The sequence below is a fragment of the Narcine bancroftii genome, chromosome 7, assembly GCF_036971445.1.
Source record: "Narcine bancroftii isolate sNarBan1 chromosome 7, sNarBan1.hap1, whole genome shotgun sequence".
Classification (NCBI taxonomy): domain Eukaryota; kingdom Metazoa; phylum Chordata; class Chondrichthyes; order Torpediniformes; family Narcinidae; genus Narcine; species Narcine bancroftii.
The window spans coordinates 206604332-206627745 of NC_091475.1; the positions used below are offsets into that span (position 1 = coordinate 206604332).

At 41.2% G+C, this 23414-nt stretch overlaps 1 protein-coding gene across 5 annotated transcripts in view; it reads left to right on the top strand.

Moving 5' to 3' along the window:
- The first annotated feature begins 5437 nt into the window (after positions 1 to 5437).
- pak1 (p21 protein (Cdc42/Rac)-activated kinase 1) overlaps positions 5438 to 23414 on the top strand; it is a 259729-nt gene continuing 241752 nt past the window's right edge. For 2 of the 5 annotated variants that reach the window (XM_069892081.1, XM_069892080.1), the window contains exon 1: positions 5438 to 5608. The gene's annotated coding sequence lies outside the window, so the exon portion shown is untranslated. Of the gene's footprint in view, positions 5613 to 6203; positions 6701 to 23414 lie in introns of those variants that run through there. The other 3 variants (XM_069892082.1, XM_069892087.1, XM_069892083.1) reach the window with 3 other exon arrangements.

The following is a 23414-nucleotide window of genomic DNA, read 5'->3' on the forward strand; positions in this document are numbered from 1 at the left end:
ACGGTACATCGTTCCCTGAAGGTAGAAACTCACGTGAATAGGGTGGTGAAGAAGGCTTTTAGTATGCTGGCCTTTATCAATCATTGCATGGAATATAGGAGTTGGGAGGTGATGTTGAGATTGTCTAAGATGTTGGTGCGGCCTAATTTGGAGTTCTGTGTGCAGTTCTGGTCGCCTAATTATAGGAAGGATATAAACAGAGTGGAGAGAGTGCAGAGAAGGTTTACCAGAATGTTACCTGGGTTTAAGCATCTAGAGTATAGGGAGAGATTGGACAGATTATGTCTTTATTCTTTGGAGCATAGAAGGTTGAGAGGGGATTTGATAGAAGTATTTAAGATTATGAAAGGGATAGACAGAGTGGATGTGGATAGACTATTTCCGTTAAGAGGAGGAAAGATTAAAACAAGAGGACATGAGTTAAGAATTAAGGGGCAGAGGTTTAGAGGTAACATGAGGAGGAACTTCTTTACTCAGAGAGTGGTAGACGTGTGGAATGAGCTTCCGGGAGAAATAGTGGCGGCGGAGTCAATTGTATTATTTAAGAAAAGGTTGGACAGGTCTATGGATGAGAAGAAGATGGAGGGTTATGGGCATTGTGCAGGGAGGTGGGACTAGAGAGGGGTGTTTGGTTCGGTGCAGACTAGAAGGGCCTAATGGCCTGTTTCTGTGCTGTAAATTGTTATGTATGTTATGTATGTTAAAGGAGTGCAGAGGCGATTCACCAGGCTACCTGGAATGGCAGGAATGGCTTATGAGGAAAGATTGCGCAAATTGGGATTGTACTCGCTGGAGTTTAGAAGATTGAGAGGGGATCTCATAGAGACCTATAAAATTCTGGCAGGACTGGACAGAATGGATGCAGATGATGGGAAAATCCAGAACCCGGGACCATGGTTTGAGGATAATAGGCAAACCATTTAGGACCGAGATGAGGAGGAATTTCTTGACCCAGAGGGTGGTGAATCTGTGGAATTCATTGCCACAGAGGGCACTAGAGGCAGGTTCATTAAATCTATTTAAGAGGGAATTAGATCTATTTCTGCAGTCTAAGGGTATTAAAGGTTACGGAGAGAAGGCGGGGACGGGGTACTGAACTTTAAGATCAGCCATGATCTCACTGAATGGCGGAGCAGGCTCGAAGGGCCGAATGACCTACTCCTGCTCCTATTTTATGTAAAAACACAGAAATGCTGGAAAAACTCTGGTCTCGCAGCATCCATAGGAGGTAAAGATACTGCCGTTTCAATGGATACTTGATGGTTGACATCAAGTATCTAGCATCAGACTCTAAACAAAAAAAAAACTCAATCCGAGACTCATTTAAGGACACTTACTTTGCACATTATTATTTTTAATTTACACATATGGCAAAGTAATAGGTGCTTTCAGTCCACAAGCTCATGCTGCCCAATTGACCTATAAAGCCTGGTAGGTTTTTAATGCTGGGAGGAAACAGGAGCCCCTGGGGAAAGCCCACGCACACACGGTGAGAATGCACAAATTCCTGACAGACAGTGCGGGATTTGAACCCCAGTCCCGATCGCTGGCGCTGTAACAGCTTTGCGCTAACCATTTGAATATTTAATTTCAGTATTGCACAGTTTATTTACATTTCTTTATTTCTCTCTTTTGTACACTTACCTTTTCTTGATTTTCTCAGATTTTTTTTTTCCACTACTGCTAAGTAAAATTTCTGCCTAGCTCGCAGGAAAATGAATCTCAGGGTTGTATGTGATGTCGTGTATGTACTCTGCCGATAAATCTGAATTTTGAATATGGGCAGGTACGGCTGAAGGGGCTGTACGGGTCTGTGATGGTGACCCTATGAAAATCCTGGTTGATGCAGGAGAGTGCCACTGAGGTAAAAGATTAGATTCGATTTTATTGGATGGGTAAGTGGGCACAATGGCCCACTCCTGCTTCAATTTATTACAAGAAAACATTAAAGCCTGAAAACCTTAAGGTTTCAGTGGAAGGGAGAGATAGAAAGGCAGACAAACGGGAGGAAAAAAAATCAATTGCTGGCATCAGAAGACGTGATGTCCATGATGGAGTAATTAGTTTGAGTTTTATTGTTGTTAAAACTAATCTGTAAAGAAGTAACCTCTGTTCATATCTCCTTCAGGATGTCTCAGTCATTTGCAATTGTCCCAATAAATAAAGTGCCCACTTCATGTTCAAGAGCAAAGTTCATTCTATTTGGAAGTAAAACACGAAGGTCTGCAGACACCATGGGTGAAGCCAAAACACAATGTTAGAAAGCCGTGCCAGCCTTCACATCCAACACACAACCACCTAAAAAGTTTATTTTTGCAGAAGTATAAAAGGCCAACAGTGTCTTGTAAGCAGCCAACATACAAAAGAACCCATCCCACCTGCAGAGTGCACAAGCAGGAATCACAAAAGATCGGTTTGCCGGGGTGGGGGGGGGGGGCAGCAGGCTGTGAAGAAGCCAAATGGAATGCTGGGCTTCATTGCCAGAGGGATTGAATTTAACAGCAAGGTATTGGTATTGGTGAGACTACATCTGGGGTACTGCGGGCAGTTCTGGTCTCCTTACTTGCTGGGTTTGGGGGTGGTGCAGAGAAAATTCACCAGGTTGATCCCAGAGATGAGGGGTTGGCCTATGAGGAGAGATTGAGTCATCTGGGACTGCACTCACAGGAATTTAAAAGGATGAGGTGGGATTATATACAAAGTTATGTAAGGCGCAGATAAGAAGTAAAACACGAATGTCTGCAGACATTGTGGTTGAAGTAAAAACACAACGCTGGAGAAACACAACAGGTCAAACAGTGTACCTTATATAGCAAGATAAAGATACATAACCAATGTTTCGGGCTGGAGCCCTTTATCAAGGTTCACCCTGGACACTTTCTTTTCCCACCTCCCATCAGGGAATAGAAACACAAGCCTGAAAAAAAAAAGCACCTCTAGACAATATCTTTCCTGTTGCTATCAGACTCTTGAAAAGACCTCTCATTAAGCAGAAAGTGATGTCTTGCAATATTTAACTGTACTTTTTTCTTGTTAATATCCTACACTGCACTGATGTTTTATTCTAACATTATCCCCGAGAGTGTATGGAGTGTCTAGAGTGGGGTAGCACCACTGGTGGGAGGGTGGGGGCCTGCCGTGCCCTTTTCTGACAGCTTGTTCACCACCTGGAGCTCAGCGCACACCTATGGCTCCAAGTAGCTGTAGCACGCATAGCGGCCACACCCCGGACAATGGTCTCAGCAGATGAGCTAAACCAGGCGAGGGTATACAATGGGTCTTCAACCCTCGGTGAGGTAGGGAATCTGTCTTTCCCAGCGTGTGAAGTCTGGCCCTGGCGGATTGAGCGGAAGAGTCCGATTATAGAAACATAGAAAAATAGGTGCAGGAATAGGCCATTTGGTCCTTCAAGCCTACACTGCCATTCAATATGATCATGGCTGATCAGTACCCAGTTCCTGCCTTCTCCGCATACCCCTTGATCCCCTTAAATACAAGAGCCAAATCTAACCTACTCTTGAATATTGACAAGTAACCGGTCTCAACTACTTCCTGTGGCAAAGAATTCCACAGATCTACCACCCTCAGAGAGAATAAATTTTTCATCGTCTCAGTCCTAAAAAACTTTCCCCTTATCCTTAAGCTGTGACCCCTAGTTCGGGTTTTTCCCAGCATTGGAAACAACCTACCTGCATTTAGTCTGTCTTTCTTTTCTTTCTTTGGCTTGGCTTCGCGGACGAAGATTTATGGAGGGGTAAATGTCCACATCAGCTGCAGGCTCATTTGTGGCTGACAAGTCCGATGCAGGACAGGCAGGCACGGTTGCAGCGGTTGCAAGGGAAAATTGGTGGGTTGGGGTTGGGTGTTGGGTTTTTCCTCTTTTGTCTTTTGTCAGTGAGGTGGGCTCTGCGGTCTTCTTCAAAGGAGGTTGCTGCCCACCGAACTGTGAGGCGCCAAGATGCACGGTTTGAGGCGATATCAGCCCTCTGGCGGTGGTCAATGTGGCAGGCACCAAGAGATTTCTTTAGGCAATCCTTGTACCTCTTCTTTGGTGCACCTCTGTCACGGTGGCCAGTGGAGAGCGCGCCATATAACACGATCTTGGGAAGGCGATGGCCCTCCATTCTGGAGACGTGACATACCCAGCGCAGATGGATCTTCAGCAGCGTGGATTTGATGCTGTCGGCCTCTGCCATCTCGAGTACTTCGATGTTGGAGATGAAGTCGGTCCAATGAATGTTGAGGATGGAGCGGAGACAATGCTGGTGGAAGCGTTCTAGGAGCCGGAGGTGATGCCGGTAGAGGACCCATGATTCGGAGCCGAACAGGAGTGTGGGTATGACAACGGCTCTGTATACGCTGATCTTTGTGAGGTTTTTCAGTTGGTTGATTTTCCAGATTCTTTTGTGTAGTCTTCCAAAGGCGCTATTTGCCTTGGCGAGTCTGTTGTCTATCTCGGTCAGATACAGCAATGAGCTCTCTGAACCCTTCTCCATTAACAATGGCGTGAAGCAAGGCTGTGTTCTCGCACCAACCCTCTTTTCAGTCTTCTTCAGCATGATGCTGAAACAAGCCATGAAAGACCTCAACAATGAAGACGCTGTTTACATCCGGTACCGCACGGATGGCAGTCTCTTCAATCTGAGGCGCCTGCAAGCTCACACCAAGACACAAGAGCAACTTGTCCGTGAACTACTCTTTGCAGACGATGCCGCTTTAGTTGCCCATTCAGAGCCAGCTCTTCAGCGCTTGACGTCCTATTTTGCGGAAACTGCCAAAATGTTTGGCCTGGAAATCAGCCTGAAGAAAACTGAGGTCCTCCATCAGCCAGCTCCCCACCTTGACTACCAGACCCCCACATCTCCATCGGGCACACAAAACTCAAAACGGTCAACCAGTTTACCTATCTCGGCTGCACCATTTCATCGGATGCAAGGATCGACAACGAGATTAGTCTGTCTAATCCCTTAAGAATCTTATATGTTTCTATAGGATCCCCCCCTCAATCTTCTAAATTGTGTCTTCTTCAAATCTAAGGACGACCAATATCCCCTGTATATTTGTTTTTATTTTTGCACAACCTGCAGTACATTGTAGAGGTTGACTTGGCTGGATAGCATGCCAAACAAAGTTTTTTAATGTAACATAGTACATGTGACAATAAACAAGCCAATCCAATGCTTACAAATCTTATTTATTGAAGGTTTGCTGAGAAAATGATAAAAATAGGGCCGAATAAATGTTTATTCTTTTAATTGTCCCTTTAAATCCTGACATTGATGTAAAGCTGATGACATCATCCGGAATAACTTCCGGTATGACGTCATCCATCCACCTCTAAGGCGGGCCAAAGCGCGCTGATTGACATGCGGAATACACCAATCGGAAGAGGAGGTAAAGAAGGACCCACCAATGGGAACACGGCGCGGGGTCGGCGGTTAAGCGTCCAGCAGCAGGTTAAGTTGAGGGGGCAGGGTTCGGCGGCTGTGGAGAGAGGCGGTCACCAGAGAGCCGTGCGTCCGCAGCGGACGGGGAGGAAGCCGAGGCGAACCTACCGGGTCGGTGGCGGGAAGGCGACGAGCGGCCTTCACCGAGCGGGATCCCAAAGGCAGGTTCGAAGCAGCCAACCAGGCAGCAGCTCGCGCCGGGACCGCCCCGTGCCGACTGGCAACGGTCGCCCTGGCAACCGCGCATGCGCACCCGCGTGAGAGGGCTGTGCGGAAGCGCATTGATCGGTGCTGATCCCGGGGGTGGGGGGGGGGGAAGGGGCTTCGCCCACCCACCCACAGACCCCCACCCCCGATCCTCTGAGAGAACCGGCGTCCCCCCCCCCACCCCCGGGGGAACCGGCGACCCCTCCACCCCCACCCCCGGAACCGGTGTCCCCCCCCCCCACCCCCGATCCTCCGGGGAACCGGCGTCCCCCCTCCCCCCACCCCCGGGGGAACCGGCGACCCCTCCACCCCCACCCCCGGAACCGGTGTCCCCCCCCCACCCCCGATCCTCCGGGGAACCGGCGTCCCCCCTCCCCCCACCCCCGGGGGAACCGGCGTCCCCCCTCCCCCCACCCCCGGGGGAACCGGCGACCCCTCCACCCCCACCCCCGGAACAGGTGTCCCCCCCCCACCCCCGATCCTCTGGGGGGGAGGTGGAGTCCCCTTCCCCACACTCCCTGCCCCTCCCCCACATCCCTACACCACACTCCCCGAAGGGGGGGGACCGTCCCCCCCATCCCTACACCATACTCGCTAGGGTGGGGTGGCCTCCTCATCTCCACATCACACTCCTGGCAGTGTCTTCCATCCCCCACCTTCCCAGGTGGAGGTCTTCTCCCCCCCTCCCACCCCACTCTCTCCCGGAGGGGAGGCAGTGTCCACTCCCGTCTGTGCCCCACCCAGGCAGGTGGCGGCATATACCCACTCCCCAGGGAAGAAATGGTGTCTCTTTTCCTCCCCATGACCTGCGAGGCTGACATTACCAGGGCCTGCGTTGTACAAGACCGGTTGTGACACCAAGGACCACACTGTCTCTGCACAAATGACACCTGAGGTCTCAGCACCCTCTCCTCTTGCCTGTGGACTGAATGAGCATGGGCTCGGTGTGGTGTCATTCTCCAGATGGATAATGAAGCTTCCTATTGTGGATGAACTCCTTCAAAGACTCTTAATTTCGGCAAACTTTGCCTCAATGTGCAGATCTGGTATTGAACGTTAGCATTTCAATAATGTAGCAGATCAAATTTTTTGGGGGGCACATCGCAAGTTTCGTCCCCAGAGCAAACATTTGTACCTGGCATGAAGAGTTGCTTGGGAAGTTCACCTGTAATTTATTCAAAGTAGTTTCTTCATAAAAGTGAGTTAAGCACATAAGGAAGACCACCACTGCCATTTGTCTGCCTGACCTGCTGAGTTCCTCGAGCAGTCATGAAGTTTGATGTTTGCTGCAGCATCTTTGTGCAAACATTCATATTATAGCCAGCTTACAACATTACTATGAAAAAAACTATAATCCACGAAAAGTAAGGCAGTGTCATTGATTAGTCAGGAATCTGTTGGCAGCAGGGAAGAAGCGTGCTCGTCTTTAGGCTCCTGTACCTTTTTCCTGATGGTGGTAGAATGAATGGCCTGGGTGATGGGGTTCTTTGAGGATAGAGACTGCTTAAGACACTGCCTCATGTAGATGTCCTCGATGGAGTCAAGTCTGCTGCCTGTGATGTTGCAGGCCGAGTTAACAACCCTCTGTCCTGAGAGTTGGTACCTCTGCACCAGACAGTGGTGCAACCAGCCAGAATGCTTTCCACAGTATTCCTGTAGAAATTTATGAAGACTTACCAAATCTCCTCAGACTCCTCACAAAGGATAGCTGGCGAGCCTTCTTTGTGATTGCATCAACATGGAGGCTCCAGGACACATCCTTGGAGATGTGACCATCCAACAATTTTAAGCACATACTCCACCAGGAATAATTATATTCTGCAGTGACTTATGGCTAGAATTGGAGGCATGCAGAGCTCTCTGTTCTGCAGAGCTAAAGGTGGTAATGGAACTAGGAAGATGTTGAGTTTAGAGTCTAGAATCTTTAGCCAAGACTTTTAGGAACACATTAAGTATGATGCATTAACAAAACAGTGCAGGTTGGGACATGAGCAATAGAGATATGAATCAATTGGTCTTACTAAAGATGAGTTGAGAAAATCAGTGCAGTACACAAAATTGCTGGAGAAACTGGAGGCAACCTCAGTAAATATATTTAAGACCATGTTGGATGGATTTTACATTGTAGGGGAATTAAGGGATATGGGGAAAAGGCAGGTAGGTGGAGATGAGCCTTTCATCAGATCGGCCATGATCACATTGAATGGTGGAGTAGGCTTGATAGCTTACTCCTGCTCCCACTTCTGTAAACTCAGCAATCCCACAGCATCTGTAGGAAGTAAAGGCTAACCAACACACCTCCTTAGTCAAGCTTATTTTCCTTCTGCCTCGTAGGAAGTGGGAAGAAGAGAGTGTGGCCAGGGATCTTCAATATGTGGGCAAGTTTTCTTAGATAGTGGGACAAAGGAGTGCAATGGCCTGAGATGTGTCACAGATCTCTGCACTTTCTTGCAATCTAGCAGTTCAAAACCAAGCTGCGATGCATCTGGACAGGGTGGTTGGTTTAATATAAAATGCACTTTAGAATCTTGACTCTGCTTGAACTTGGGAGGGTTTGGTTTTGATAATAATATGTTCCTTTTTAAGGTTTTGTGCTTTAGAATTACTGTATGTTGTAAGTTGTACTTTACTGATGGGATGTGTTTTATGTTGAATGATTTTACTGTTCCATTGACCTTGTACCTGGTTCCGTTCAGTAGCGGCATGCGGAACTTTTTATTTGAGTAACCAATTCAGTGGTGTGATTTAATAATTAAAAATGGAGTACTTTGTCAAGCATTGTTTTGGCTGGTATGACTGATATGCCACTTTCTGAGCCACTCTGCCTTTCTAATCAGGACATGAGACCACCAGGTGCTCCTCAACTTACGACTGGGTTGCGCTCCAGCAAGCCCATCATAATTCCTGCGTCGAAAAGAAATACCGCACTTCCCATTTTAAAATAATTTTGAATACCTTTATTCCACACTGAAAAATAAATCATTGGAGTATGCAGTACGATACTCTCGTGCGATGCTGCCATCGCCCATCATCGTGAGAGTGTAACGATCCGCATATTCCAAGTGCATGAACAGATTGGAATTCGAAATTGAAAGTACGGATTCGAACCATTGTAACTTTGAAAAATCGTAAGTTGGAGCCCCTGTGCTGTTTTATCCTTTTAGTTGAAGAAGAAACCACTTGTGTTGAGACTTTGTCAGTGATTCATTGTTGCTTTTGATCCATTTTGTTGCTGCATGGTCAAGTTTGTCATCTGACCAAATGGTGTTCTCCGGTCCTCAGTGCAAAACGTGTAGACACGCAACCAGACATAACACACATACAGACAAACAATACTTATGCAGGACAAGTCATCATATCAATAAATATTATTTTAGAAATAATCTCGGGTGGGTGAGTGAGCAGTGTCCTTTGGTCGTTCAATATTCTCACTCACTGTGGGAAGAAACTGTTTCTCAGCCTGGAGGGGCTGGCTCTGATACTCCTGTATCTCTTTCCTGATGGGAGCAGCTGAAAGATGCTGTGTGTTGGATGAAAGGGGACCTCAAAGATTTTGCACACCCTCTTCGACAGTGTAATTACCATGTTTTCTCCAGTGACCAGACGCACCCCTGCCCCACTACCCCTGCACCCCTGATCTAGTTACAAACATCAGAATGCGTTCTGCATTTCCCACATAGAACCAGGCAGCACAGAAATACTCTAACCAGCCTATCTACTGGCATAAGACGCTATAGGTTCTCTGATTAGGAAGGGATTACTTAAGGTGGTCTGTGAGTTGGGAGGTGGAATTCATTGACCTCTCTCTGAATATCTGTTTCAGTGCCAGTGACCTGGGTTTGAATCTTTAAGGAGTTTGTGTGTTCTCCCTGTGTCTGCATGGTTTTTCTCTGGATGCTCTGGTTTCCTCCCACTATTCATAATATACCAGGATCGGTAAGTTAATTGGGTGGCATGTAGTAAAGAAAAAATTGAGACTTCTCTTCCATCCTCTCCACTTGCACTGTGAAAATTCCAAATTATTAACAACCCCCCAACCTTCGTCCTTCATTCATTCTATTTTTTTCAACCAGAGGGTGTGACGTTTCTTCATATGTTTCATGGTAAAAATCTTTCGTAAATGTTTACTCTTTTTCGGAATGGAAGTTTTTCCTTGCTAGCCAGTGAAGTCACAGTAAATTTCATTAATCCTTTTGCAGGTGATTGACACATCAAAGGCAACTGAATGCTATTTTCGGTCAGATTTGGTTCACCCTTTGTTCACCTGGAAGGTTCTGGTTTGTACGTCCATTCTCTGATGTGAACAAATAGTCTGGGTTGATGAGTGTGATGCTTTGGCAAAGGTACTTTCTGTCATCTTGGAGAAATTACTCAGTTTTGCATGCCTATGGTGAATGTTATGCAAGTTGGCACTTAGTGTAATGACTTGTAAATGCAGTATCAAGCTTCCTCGAAGAGCAGTGGAATAAAACATTACTCATTTGGTTCACTGATGATGCTTGATGCCTTGTTCTTGGCCAGGATACCAGAGACCATAATTTTTACTTTGAATAATGCACTCATGACTTTTATCTTCACTTGAGCTTCAATAGTGCAGACATTTGCTATTTTGTTTTTAGCAGAACTAGGCCATTCAGCCCATTGAGTCTGCTCTGCCATTTCATCATGAGCTGATCCATTTTCCCAAGCAGTCCCACTGCCCAGCCTTTTCCCCATAGCGTTTGATGCCCTGGCGAATCAAGAACCTATGCATCTCTGCTTTAAATATACCTGGCCTCCACAACGGCTTATTCTACAGATTCTGGTTGAAGAAATAGCTCTGCATCTCTGTTCTAAGTGGATGGCCTTCAATTCTGAAGCTGTGCCCTTTTGCCCTACACTCTCCCACCATCTTTCGATAACCCTTTAATTCCTGGAATTATCCTTGTGAACCCTATCCAATGTCAGTGTATCCTTTCTTGACTGAGGAACCCAAAATTGCTCACAATCATCCAAGATGGAATCTGGAGCAAACAATGAGAAGCTAGAACATCTCTGGGGCCAGGCAGCATCTACTGTAAGGAAAAGGTCTGTCATCATAGAACAATACAGCACATCCCTTCTAGTCTGTGCCAAACTATTCTACCTAGTCCCTGCACCCTGGCCATACCCCTCCAATCCATGTTCATCCAAATTCTTCTTAAAAATTAAAATTGAGCCCGCATTCACCACATAGCTGGCAGCTTTTTCCGTACTCGCACCACTCTGTGTGTGAAGAAGCTTCCTCCTAATGTTCCTTCTAAACCTTTCCCCTTTCACCCTTAACCCATGTTCTCTGGTTTGTATCTCAACGACCCTCTGTGGAAGAAGTCTACCTATATGTCTAGACTCCTCATAATTTTCAATACCTCCATCAAATCTCTCCTCTGGGGAATAAAGTCCTAGCCTGTTTAACCTTTCCCTGTAACTCAGTTTCTGAAGACCACCCTTTCAGTTTGATTGATATGTTTCTTGTTATTAGGTGACCAAAACTGCAAAAATACTCCAAATTTCACTTCACCAATGTCTTTTACAAATTTACCATAACATCCTAACTCCCACACTTTGATACTTTAATACTTTGATTTGTGAATGCCAATATCCCAAAAACTCTTCTTTATAATCCTATCTACTTAAATTTATTATGTCTTAAATTATCTAAATTTAAATTAAAAAAAAAATCAGGTAATTATTCCCAGATCCCACTGTTCCACCATACTCCTCACTGCCACAATTTACCATGTATGTCCTTGGTCTGTCCTTCCAAAATGCAACACCTCACACAAATCCGCATTAAATTCCGTCACCCATTTTTCCAGCTGCTCCAAATCCCTTTGACAGTCTTTCTTGCTGTCCATAATACCTCTAATCTTTGTGTAATCTGCAAATTTACTTATTCAATTTACACATTATCATCTAGATAATCGTTCTAGATTAGGTGACTGAGTCTTGAAAACAGGTCCCATTCTAAAACGTTGAGTCACTTCCTCTCTGTGGATGCTGCTTGACTCCCAGCAACCACCCCCCCCCCCCCACACCCCGATGCACTCTGACTTCTCGTTGCCACTGTTATCAATAAATTTCAGTAAAATGTAACCTGGATGTATGTGTCTCTAAACTCCAAAACTTTAGATTCGTCCACCACAGTGACAAGAGACCTTCAAGTAGCCAACTGTTTCAGTTCTGTGTCATGCTCCAATGCTCGTGTGTCTGTCCATGGCCTCGTACAATCCCACCAAGACTACCCGCAAATTGGAGGAATAACACCTGATTTTTTTTCTGTCTGGGCACTCTCCAACCAGATGGCATTAACATTGACTTTCCAGTTTCTGCTTACCTGCTCTCCTCTTCCTCCTCCCCTCCCCCTTTCCAGGTGTCCTTCCTCTCTGCCCCCTCTCTTCACCTAGCCATCCCTCCTCCCCTTGATTGCTGCTATCCCCTCCCTCCTCCATCTTATTACCTCCTGCCTTTGCAACCACACATTCTCCCTCCACCCCCCCCCCCCCACCCACCCTTACTCTTTGGCCTGGATGTCTGCCAACATTTTTCCATACCTTGAAGGGCTCAAGCCCAAAATGTCAGCTATGCATTTTGTCCTTTGCTATATAAAGGACACTGTTTGACCTGCTGCCTTTCTCCAGCATTATGTATCTTTACTCCAAAATCTATGCCATGATTAACTGATTTTCCAAATTTAAGTTGTTTGGAAATGCTCTTTACCCTATTGTTGTGGGTAGTTGTTAACGTGAGATCAGTTTAACTCAGTTAAAGTGATGGAAGATGTTTTTTGCTCACTTGTAAATGTGGTCTCTGTTGCCCTAGACATGGTGAGGATGTGGTTAAATTTATGTGTTGGAGGCAGGCCGATTATCGGTAGGCTCTTCCAGCATTTTGATAATAGATCCTGAAAAATCATCATTTTGGAGAAATTTTGACGTGTTGCTGTGATATTTTATGACTACATGCACTGTTGGCCATGGTGCATTAGTGAATGTGTCATGGAGTGAATATGTAATTTGAAGTAGTACTTGGGCCCAAAACAGCAGTTGTATATCGGTATCTCCTATGGACGCTGCAAGACCCGAGTTCTTCCAGCATTTCAGTAAATGTGTCATGGAACACTGATAATTTAAAAATTCTATTTGTTCCAGTTATTCAGGCAAATGTGATTACTCCATCATTCCTGGATTTGTTGCCGTATACATTGCTTCTGATCTGTCGTCGCGGCTTCAGTATTTATAGCTGATGCAGATGTAATTGTTGATTACCTGTTACCTTCAGAATATTGGTAGTAATGCTATTCAATATCAAAGTGAAGTGCTTAGAGTAAATATTTGTTACGTGAGCAGAAAAAAAGAGCGAAGCTTTTACTTGAATGTGCTGCGGCCCCCATGAGAGTTGTGGTGCCCCATTGAGAATGGTTGGCTGCTGAGGAGTCACGTGATGGAGTAGTGGCCAGTCAGGGAACTCCAGCCCTCTCTGGAAAAGTTTTAAAAAAAATACACAAAACACAAAGGTACAAGAATAAAAATTAAAACAAAGTAAAAGTAAAGGTGGGAAGAAAATGGCAGCGAAGAAAGAAAAGTCAAAAGCAACAGGAATAAATTAACAGAATGGTATAAACAAGGAGGCTTACAATTGCCAAACTTCAAAAATTATTATAGAGCCGCACAATTAAGGTACCTATCAGATTTTTATCAAACAAGGGAAAAACCAGACTGGACGAGACTAGAATTAGATAAAATAGGGGAAAAGATACCTGAACACATATTATATAAATGGGACGAAAAATTGGTACAACATAGAACTTCTCCAGTATTACACCATCTCCTCAATATATGGAAGAAGATTCATGTAGAAAGAAATAAAATAAATTATCAAATACCAAAACTAATATTGACGCAAAATAAGCTACTCCCTTTTACAATAGACAACCTTTCCTTTAGAAAATGGGAAAAAAAAGGGATTAAAAGAATAGAAAATTGTTTTTCAGGAAGTAGATTCTTATCCTTTGAACAAATGAGAGACAAGTACAATATAACTGGAGATACAGCGCTGGCATATTACCAACTGAGATCCTACTTGAAAGATAAATTAGGAAGCAATTTGAGTTTACCAGAGGGAAGTAACCTTGAATATGTGATTACAGATACAATGTTAATCAAAAGATTTATAACAAATATGTATATCAAACTGCAAGAAAAGGAGAATGAGGAAACAAATGGTAAAACTAAACAAAAATGGGAACAAGATTTAAATATAAAGATAAAAAAGGAAACATTGGAGAAATTATGTTCTGGAACGATGAGAAATACAATAAATACGAGGCTGCGTATGATACAATATAATTGGTTACACAGACTATACATTACACCGCAAAAGTTAAATAAATGGGACCCAACAGTATCTGATAGATGTTTTCGATGTAAAAAAGAAAGGGGAACAACAATTCATGCAATCTGGACATGTGAGAGAGTAGAAAAATTTTGGGATGATCTCAATCAGATATTAAATAAAATAACAGAAAACAATATACCAAAGAATCCAGAGATCTTTATCCTAAGTAACATAAAAAATAAAGAATTTGGAATTGACTTGGAAGATGCACAAAAAAGATTTGTCAAGATAGCCCTAGCCGTAGCAAAAAAATGTATTATGTCAACCTGGAAATTGGAAGATAATTTGAAAATACAACAATGGTATATAGAAATGAATAAATGTATTCCATTAGAAAAAATAACATATAGTTTAAGAAATAATATTGAAATATTCGAACAAGTATGGGAGCCTTACATTAAATACAATAGCGAAAACCTACCGGGAACAAACATTACCTAAGTTGATGGAAGGAGAAGAAAAGAAAAGAATGGACTCAGTAGAATTTCTGGTGTATTTTTGTTGAATGACAACATTGTCTGACTGAATTAATGCAACCTAGATTGTATACCTAAAATGGATGAGAGGGGGGGGGTGGGGGGGGTGGCTTGGGAGGAGGGAGGGGGGGGGGAGAAAAAGTCACTGTAAATGTGTGGAAAAGAAAAAGTGTATATCATGGCTATTGTGATTTATGGTGTGAAAAATAAAAAATTTAAAAAAAAAGCAACAGGAAGAAGAGAAGAAGAAAGGACGTCGAAAGAAGAAGGTGAAGGCCTTACCTGTCCGAAGAGGCCCGCCGCAAAGAGAGAAGCCCGCTCCCTAAGGTCAGTGGAAGTCCCGAGCTCGGGACTACAAAAATGGCTCGCGGAGCCAAGTATAAGTGCGCAACTGCACATGAAAATAAAACACTGACGGGAGGGGGGGAACAGCTGAGGAGTCGATCTCCACAGCTGAGAATGACACCTGCAACACAACAACAGGAAGAGAACATAGAAAACAACGAGAACAAGAAAGAAGAGAGTAAAAAGAAAACAAGGAAACAACAGATGACCAACCCAGAGGAAGAAGAACATAGAGAAATGGAAGAAGGGAAAGGCAAGACAATGGATATTTTTTTTTTAAAGAATATATGGAATCAGTAAAAGAATGCCAATCACAAGAATTTAGTGAAATAAAAAGAAGAATTAAAAGTACAGAAGAAAAAATGAATAGATTAGAGATGGTCATGTCAGATATAGGAAAAAGAGTGGACAAGGTGGAAGAATGAGAAACAGCCGTAGAAATGGAAGTAGAGGACTTAAAAGAGAAATTAGAAGAATCTAATAAAAAAGTTAAAGAGACACAAGAGCTGTTAGCTCAGAAGATAGATATAATGGAAAATTATAATAGAAGAAATAATATAAAGATAGTGGGCCTTAAGGAAGATGAAGAAGGCAAAGTTATGAAAGAATTTATAAAAGAATATAAAAGAATGGATCCCCAGGATCCTGGGAATGCCAGAATTACAGGAAGAAATGGAAATAGAAAGGGCACACAGAATATTAGCACCGAAACCACAGCCACAGCAAAAACCAAGATCCATTTTAGTAAAATTCTTAAGATATACAACAAGAGAAAATATATTGGAGAAAGCAATGAAGAAAATAAGAGAAGACAAAAAGCCACTGGAATACAAAGGTCAAAAACAATTTTTCTATCCAGACATAAGTTTTGAACTCCTGAAGAAGAGAAAGGAGCTTAATACAACAAAAACGATCCTATGGAAAAAAAGATATAAATTTATGCTAAAGTACCCAGCGGTACTTCAAATAGTTATTCCAGGGCAGCAAAACAGACTATTCTCGGATCCGGAGGAAACACGAAAATTTGCAGAACAACTACAAAACAGACAGAGAGATGAAGACGTAATGAGAGTAAAAATGACCACGAAATATATATATGTGTGTATATGGGTGTGTGTGTGTGTGTATATATATATATATATATATATATATAGATAGGTGTGTATGTATATATGTGTGTACATGAGTATAGATATTTAAAGGAAAATATATAGAGTATAGATAAGAATTAATAAGGGAATGAAAGGGAAGAGAGGAAGTAAGGAGGGAATTAAGAGAGAGACCTTTGTTATATATGAAAATTGAAATCTTTTCTGGGGGGGGCTGGGTGGGGAGGAGTTACGGTCACTGCAAAATCAGTTGACGCTTGCGAGTGAATTCGCAAATCCAAATGGAGAGGGGAAATGTGGTTGCCCGACAAGAGATAAAGGGCAACTCAGGAAGGGGAGGGGATAATGGGGTTAAAGAAATTTTAGATAGGAGAATAAGTGAAATGTTTGATGTTTTAGAAATGTTGTCTTATAAAGTGTTCAAAACAAGAAAGCAAAAATGGATAAGAAGGAAAGGTGATGATGAGGAAACGGAAAGGAAAGATAAACAAAGTATGAAATGGCTACGTTGAACTATATGACTTTAAATATTAACGGAATACATAACCAAATCAAAAGGAAGAAACTGCTAAATTTACTGAAAAAAGAAAAAATTGATATAGCATTCGTGCAAGAAACACATTTAACTGAAATGGAGCACAAGAAATTAAAGAGAGATTGGGTAAGGCATGTAACAGCAGCGTCATATAATTCAAAAGCTAGAGGAGTAGCTATATTAATCAGTAAAAATGTACCAATTAAAATAGAAGAGGAAATAATAGATCCAGCAGGGAGATATGTAATGATAAAATGTCAGATATATTCGGAGTTTTGGAATCTACTCAATGTATATTCACCTAATGAAGAAGATCAAAAATTTATGCAAGATTTTTTTTGAAGATAGTAGACACGCAAGGGAACATATTAATAGGAGGGGATTTCAACCTTAATTTGGATTCAAACATGGATAAAACTGGGAAAAAAATTAACAGAAAGAACAAAGTAACCAAATTTATAATTAAATCGATCCAAGAAATGCAACTTTTGGATATATGGAGGAAACAACACCCAAAGGAAAAGGAATATTCATATTATTCGGGTAGACATAAAACATACTCAAGAATAGACCTAAATCTGTTATCAGCTCGTATGCAAGATAGAGTAAGAAAAACAGAATATAAAGCTCGAATATTATCGGACCATTCACCCCTGATATTGACAATAGAGTTAGAGGACATCCCTCCAAGAATGTATAGATGGAGATTAAACTCCATGCGATTTAAATGGCAGGATTTTAGAGAATTAATTGAAAGACAAATTAAAGTGTACTTTGAAATAAATACGGAATCAGTGAAAGATAAGTTTATACTATGGGATGCAATGAAAGCATTCATCAGAGGGCAAATAATAAGTTATGTAACCAAGATTAAGAAGGACTACAATCAGGAAACAGAGCAGTTGGAAAGGGAAATAGTAAATATAGAAAAAGAATTAGCAATGAAGGAAGACACAACTAAAAGAAGAGAATTGGCAGATAAAAAAATAAAATATGAAACACTACAAACATATAAGATGGAGAAGAACATAATGAAGACAAAACAGAAATATTATGAACTAGGAGAAAAATCGCACAAAATTCTAGCGTGGCAGCTTAAGACAGAACAAACTAAGAGAATGGTATTGGCATTAAGGAAAAAAGACAAACAAATCACATATAATCCAACGGAGATTAATGAAAACTTCAGAGAATTCTACGAACAATTATATCAAACTGAAAACGAAGGGAAAGAAGACAAAATAGATGAATTTTTAACTAAAATTGAACTACCGAAATTACAAACAGAAGAGCAAAATAAATGAATAAAACCATTTGAAATAGAAGAATTACAGGAGATATTAAAAAAACTACCGAACAATAAAACACCAGGAGAGGATGGATTCCCAATAGAATTCTATAAAACATTTAAAGACTTATTAATTCCTCCCCTCCTGGAAGTAATCAACCAGATTGATAAAACACAAAACATACCAGATTCATGCAAAACAGCAATAATTACAGTAATACCAAAGACAGGGAAAGATCCACTAGCACCAGTGTCATATAGACCAATATCTCTACTTAACACAGATTATAAGATAATAGCTAAATTATTAGCAAACAGATTGGCCGACTATGTACCAAAAATAGTAAATCTAGACCAAACTGGATTTATTAAAATAAAACGAACAACGGACAATATCTATAAATTTATTAACTTAATTCATGCAGTAGAAGGAAATAAAACTCCAACAGTAGTGGTTGCCTTGGATGCAGAGAAGGCCTTTGACAGAGTAGAATGGAATTATTTATTCAAAGTACTACAAAACTTCAGCCTACCAGAGAAATATATTAATTGGATTAAAGCATTATATAAGGGGCTATTGGCGACAGTAAATGGATATATATCAAAACAATTTAACTTAAGCAGATCAACAAGGCAGGGATGTTCACTATCTCCCTCACTGTTCGCGTTAGCTATAGAACCCTTGGCAGAACTGATAAGAACAGAGAATAAAATAAGAGGGATAAAAATAAAAGAGAAGGAATTTTAAATCAGTCTATTTGCAGATAACGTTATAATATACTTAACAGAACCAGAAATATCAATAAAAGAATTACATGGGAAATTGAAGGAATATGGAGAAGTATCAGGGTACAAGATCAACGCAAATAAAAGTGAAGCAATGCCAATGAATAATGCGGATTTCACAAAATTCAAGAAGGAATCACCATTTAGATGGCAAACACAAGCAATGCGATACCTAGGTATACAACTAAATAAAAATCTCAGCCATCTATATAAACTAAATTATTATCCATTAATGAAAAAATTACAAGACGACTTAGAGCATTGGAAAGACTTACCACTAACACTAATAGGAAGGATAAACTGTATTAAAATGAACATTTTCCCAAGGATACAATACCTATTTCAGTCATTACCAATTCACCTAACAGAGAAATTCTTCAAGGAGTTAAAGAAAATAATAATAAGGAAATTCTTATGGAAAGGGGGGAAACCAAGAATAGCACTAGATAAATTAACAGAATGGTACAAACAAGGAGGCTTACAACTACCAAACTTTAAGAATTATTATAGAGCCGCACAATTAAGATACCTATCAGATTTTTATCAAACAAGGGAAAAGCCAAATTGGACTAGATTAGAACTAGATAAAATAGGGGAGAAGATACCTGAACACACATTATATAAATGGGATGAAAAATTGGTACAACGTAGGAATTCTCCAGTATTACATCATCTGCTCAATATTTGGAAGAAGATTCATGTAGAAAGGAATAAAACAAATGACCAATTACCAAAACTATTACTGATGCAAAATCAGTTAATCCTTTTTACAATAGATAACCTTTCCTTTAGAAAATGGGAGAAAAAAGGGATCAAAAGAATAGAAAATTGTTTTTCAGGAAATAAATTACTATCCTTTGATCAAATGAAGGATAAATATAATATAACTCAAGATACAGTGTTGGCATACTACCAACTGAAATCCTAATTGAAGGACAAATTGGGAAGCAGTCTGAGATTACCAGAGGGAAGTAATTTTGAATATGTGATTACAGATACAATGATAATCAAAAAATTTATAACAAATATGTATATTAAACTGCAAGAAAAGGAGAATGAGGAAACAAATGGTAAAACTAAACAAAAATGGGAACAAGGTTTAAATATAAAGAAGGAAACATGGGAGAAGTTATGCTCTGAAACTATGAGAAATACAATAAACACGAGGTTACGTATGATACAATATAACTGGATACACAGGCTATACATTACACCTCAAATGTTAAATAAATGGGACCCAACAGTATCTGACAGATGTTTTCGTTGTTAAAAAAAGAAACGGGAACAACAGTACATGCAATCTGGACGTGTGAGAAAGTGAAAAAATTTTGGGAAGATCTAAACCAGATATTAAATAAAATCACAGAAAGCAATATACCAAAAAACCCAGAGATCTTCCTCCTAAGTAACATAAAAAACAAAGAATTTGGAATTGATTTGGATGGTGCACAAAAAAGATTTGTTAGGATAGCCCTAGCCGTAGCAAAAAAATGTATTATGTCAACCTGGAAATTAGAAGATAACTTGAGAATACAACAATGGTATATAGAAATGAATAAATGTATTCCATTAGTAAAAATAACATATAATTTAAGAAATAATATTGCAATATTTGAACAAATATGGGAGCCATACATGAAACACAATAGAGAAAACCTACCGGGGACATCTACCACCTAAAATGACAGAAGGAGAAGGAAATGAAAAGAATTGACTCAGTGGAATTTCTTGTTTATTTTTATTGAGTGACAACATTGTTTGACTGGTTTAATGTATCTTAGATTCTGTACTTTAAATGAATGGGAGGGGAGGTAGGGAGGGTGGGATGGGAAGGGGGGGGGAGAAAACGACACTATATATTTGAAAAGGAAAATATATGTATCTTGATCAATGTGGTTTATGGTGTGAAAAATAAAAAATTTAAAAAAAAAGGAGAATGGCTGGCTTAGTCTTCTATTTTGGCTAAAATGGTTTTGGTTTAAAGTGCAATTTTCCTTTTTTTTTTGGTTATTTCCCCTTAGATAGTCCCTTAGGATCAAGGTTGACTTCCTTTCACTGCAGTGAAGATTGAAAGATACCTGTTCATGATTTATTTTAATGTGGCTGTGGCTCAGCAGTCACTATTACAATCTTGATGGGGTGAACCCAGATTGGTAAAACCACAGGACGAAGCACTGTGAATATAGACTAGCATAGAAGCAGAAAAGCAACAGTTACCAGTTAAGAAAGTTTCCCTTAAGGAATGCAATATAGAATACAACATTCACATTAACAGGCCGTATGTAATTCACAGCACATTTAATTGAACCTCAAGCCTTTCCCTCGTTGCCACAATTCCTCAACTGATGCCTGGTTAGTTCTGGAACCTGAAATGCTAAAAGCTGTATTCAGCCTTTATAGTAACTCCAGAATTAAAGATTGGGGGCAGCATGGTTGGCATAGCGGTTAGCCCACTGCCTTTACAGCGCCAGCGATCGGAACCAGGGTTCCAATCCTGCTTGCGCTATCTGTGAGGAGTTTGTGCGTTCTTCCCTTGTCTGCTTGGGTTTTCCTCAGGACTCCAGTTTCCTCCCACCATTTGAAAAGTACAGGGGTTAATTAGATTAATTGGGTGGCGTGGACTCAAAGGCCAAAATGGCCCGTGTGTTCAAATCTATCGATTATTGTAGATGAGAATATTGCAGCGAGGGAGGGCCTGGTTCTGTGCTGTGTGAATTGACATCATGGAAATAGGCACTTCAATCCAAGTTGTCCACTTAAACTAGTGCCTGTGCTCGACCCATATCCCTCAAAACTAGCCATTTTCATCCTTTTTTTTGTCTATACCCCATCCCCCCTTCCCAGGACTCTGCTCAAAGTTTATAGGCCCCCTTCCCCACGAAGCAATCATTTTGTTTCTTCCATATTTCTCCTAACTGCATAAAAAGCTTTTTTTTTTAATTGTTGCACGAGGTGAAAAGAAAACTAGACTTTTACTTAAATGTTCTGTGGCCCTTGTGTGGACGGAGGGGCCATAAGGTCTCCAGAGAATGGCTGGTCTGAACTTTCCCTATCCATATAACTGTCTAACTATCTAAAGTCTTGCATTTATGCCTGCCTCTCTTACGCTTCCTCTTGCAGCCCACTACCTAGTGCATGGAAAATCTTATTCCTCCAGTCCCCTTTAAATCTTTCCCCTCTCACCTTAAACTTGTGCCACCTAAGTTTTAGACACCTACTATATCCATAAACTGTATCCCAGATGGTTATCATCATATCATCTCCCTTTCTGTCACCTCTTCCATTTGTGCAAACTTCCTAAATCATGGTGCTCTTCCAATTCTATCTCGTGAGTGAAACATAAAAGCCTGCAGACGCTGTGATTGTAGTAAAAGCAGACTGAAATGCTGGAGGCACTCCGATATTTCTGCGCCTCAAGACAAAGATATATTGCTGATGTTTTGGACCTGAGCCCTTCTTCAAGGTGTACAATTCTGTCTTGTGCATGTCACTGTTTTTCATTGCTCCAATCTTACTGGCTGTATCGCCAGCTGCTGAGACCCAAGCTCTGGAATTTCCTCTCTAGCCCTCTGCTGTGCTCTCCTGCTTCCAAAATGGAGCTCTAAATTTAAATATTTGACCAAGATTTTTGGTGTCCTAATACTGTAGCTTCAAATTCTTGTTGTCTTGTGACTACTTCGGTCAGGTAGCATGAAGTATTGTGTGCGACATGGTTCAGTTGAAGGATGTGGAAGCTTTGAAAAAGATATAAAGGAGATTTTAGACCAAAATTTTAGAGGGTATGTACTCTGCAGAGAGGTTGGACAAACTTGGGTTGTTTTCTTTTGTTTTCTGGAACACCGGAGGCTGAGGGGAGACGTGATGCAAGTTTATAAAGTTGAGTTACAGTGCATTGACTCTTTTTCAGACTAAAATATCCATGCGAGAAGGCATACATTTAGGTGAGGGGGAGAGGAGTTTAAAGGAGATGTGTAGGGCAAGTTTTCTTTACTGTCTGAAACAGGCCACCAGAGATAGTGGTGCAAACAGATGTGAAGGTAGCATTTGAACTTTCAGATGAACACATGAATATGCAGGGTTTTTGGGATGTGCGCTGTGAGAAAATAAAGTTTTCATTTTATTTGGCCATCATATTCTGTTCAGCCATCATGGAGTGAAGTTCTATGTGTTTAGTTGCCTTCATTACTTAGTCCTTATCTTGATCTTCAGGAATTCAATGCCATTGACCTATTATTTAAACTTTTTTGGGGAAGTTAATTATATCTTTAAGCCAATATAATTCAAATAAGGTTTCCATATTTCAACAAACACGTCATATTTCTTTCTAAGATTATGTTATCTATTCTAGAGGGCACAACTTTGCATTTCTATATTCCAGCGGGTAATAAGTAGGGGGAGTTGGACTTCCATGTTACAGCAATACATCTCCTGGCTACCGCTAGTGCAGTCCTCACGAACTCTATTTGATACGTTGATAGTTTTGTACCAATAACCTAAGATCGCTCAATAAATAAAGATGTGGTTCCCATGGAAAATCCAATTCTATAATTTTTGTCAAAGTTTCTGCCAAGTCATACCAAAAGGATCTTACTTTCATGCATAGCGAGGTTGAATGTATAAATGTTCCAACCTCTACCACACCTAAAACACGAGTCCAGATTTTAAACTAAGTAATTTTTGCAGTGTAAGGTATAATTGGTGCATAAAATTGTATTGTACCAATCTATGATATGACATTAATAAATTATCTCCTATAATCAGAGTGTGGCAACACACATACTTGATGGCCAGGGGAACCAGCTCCGT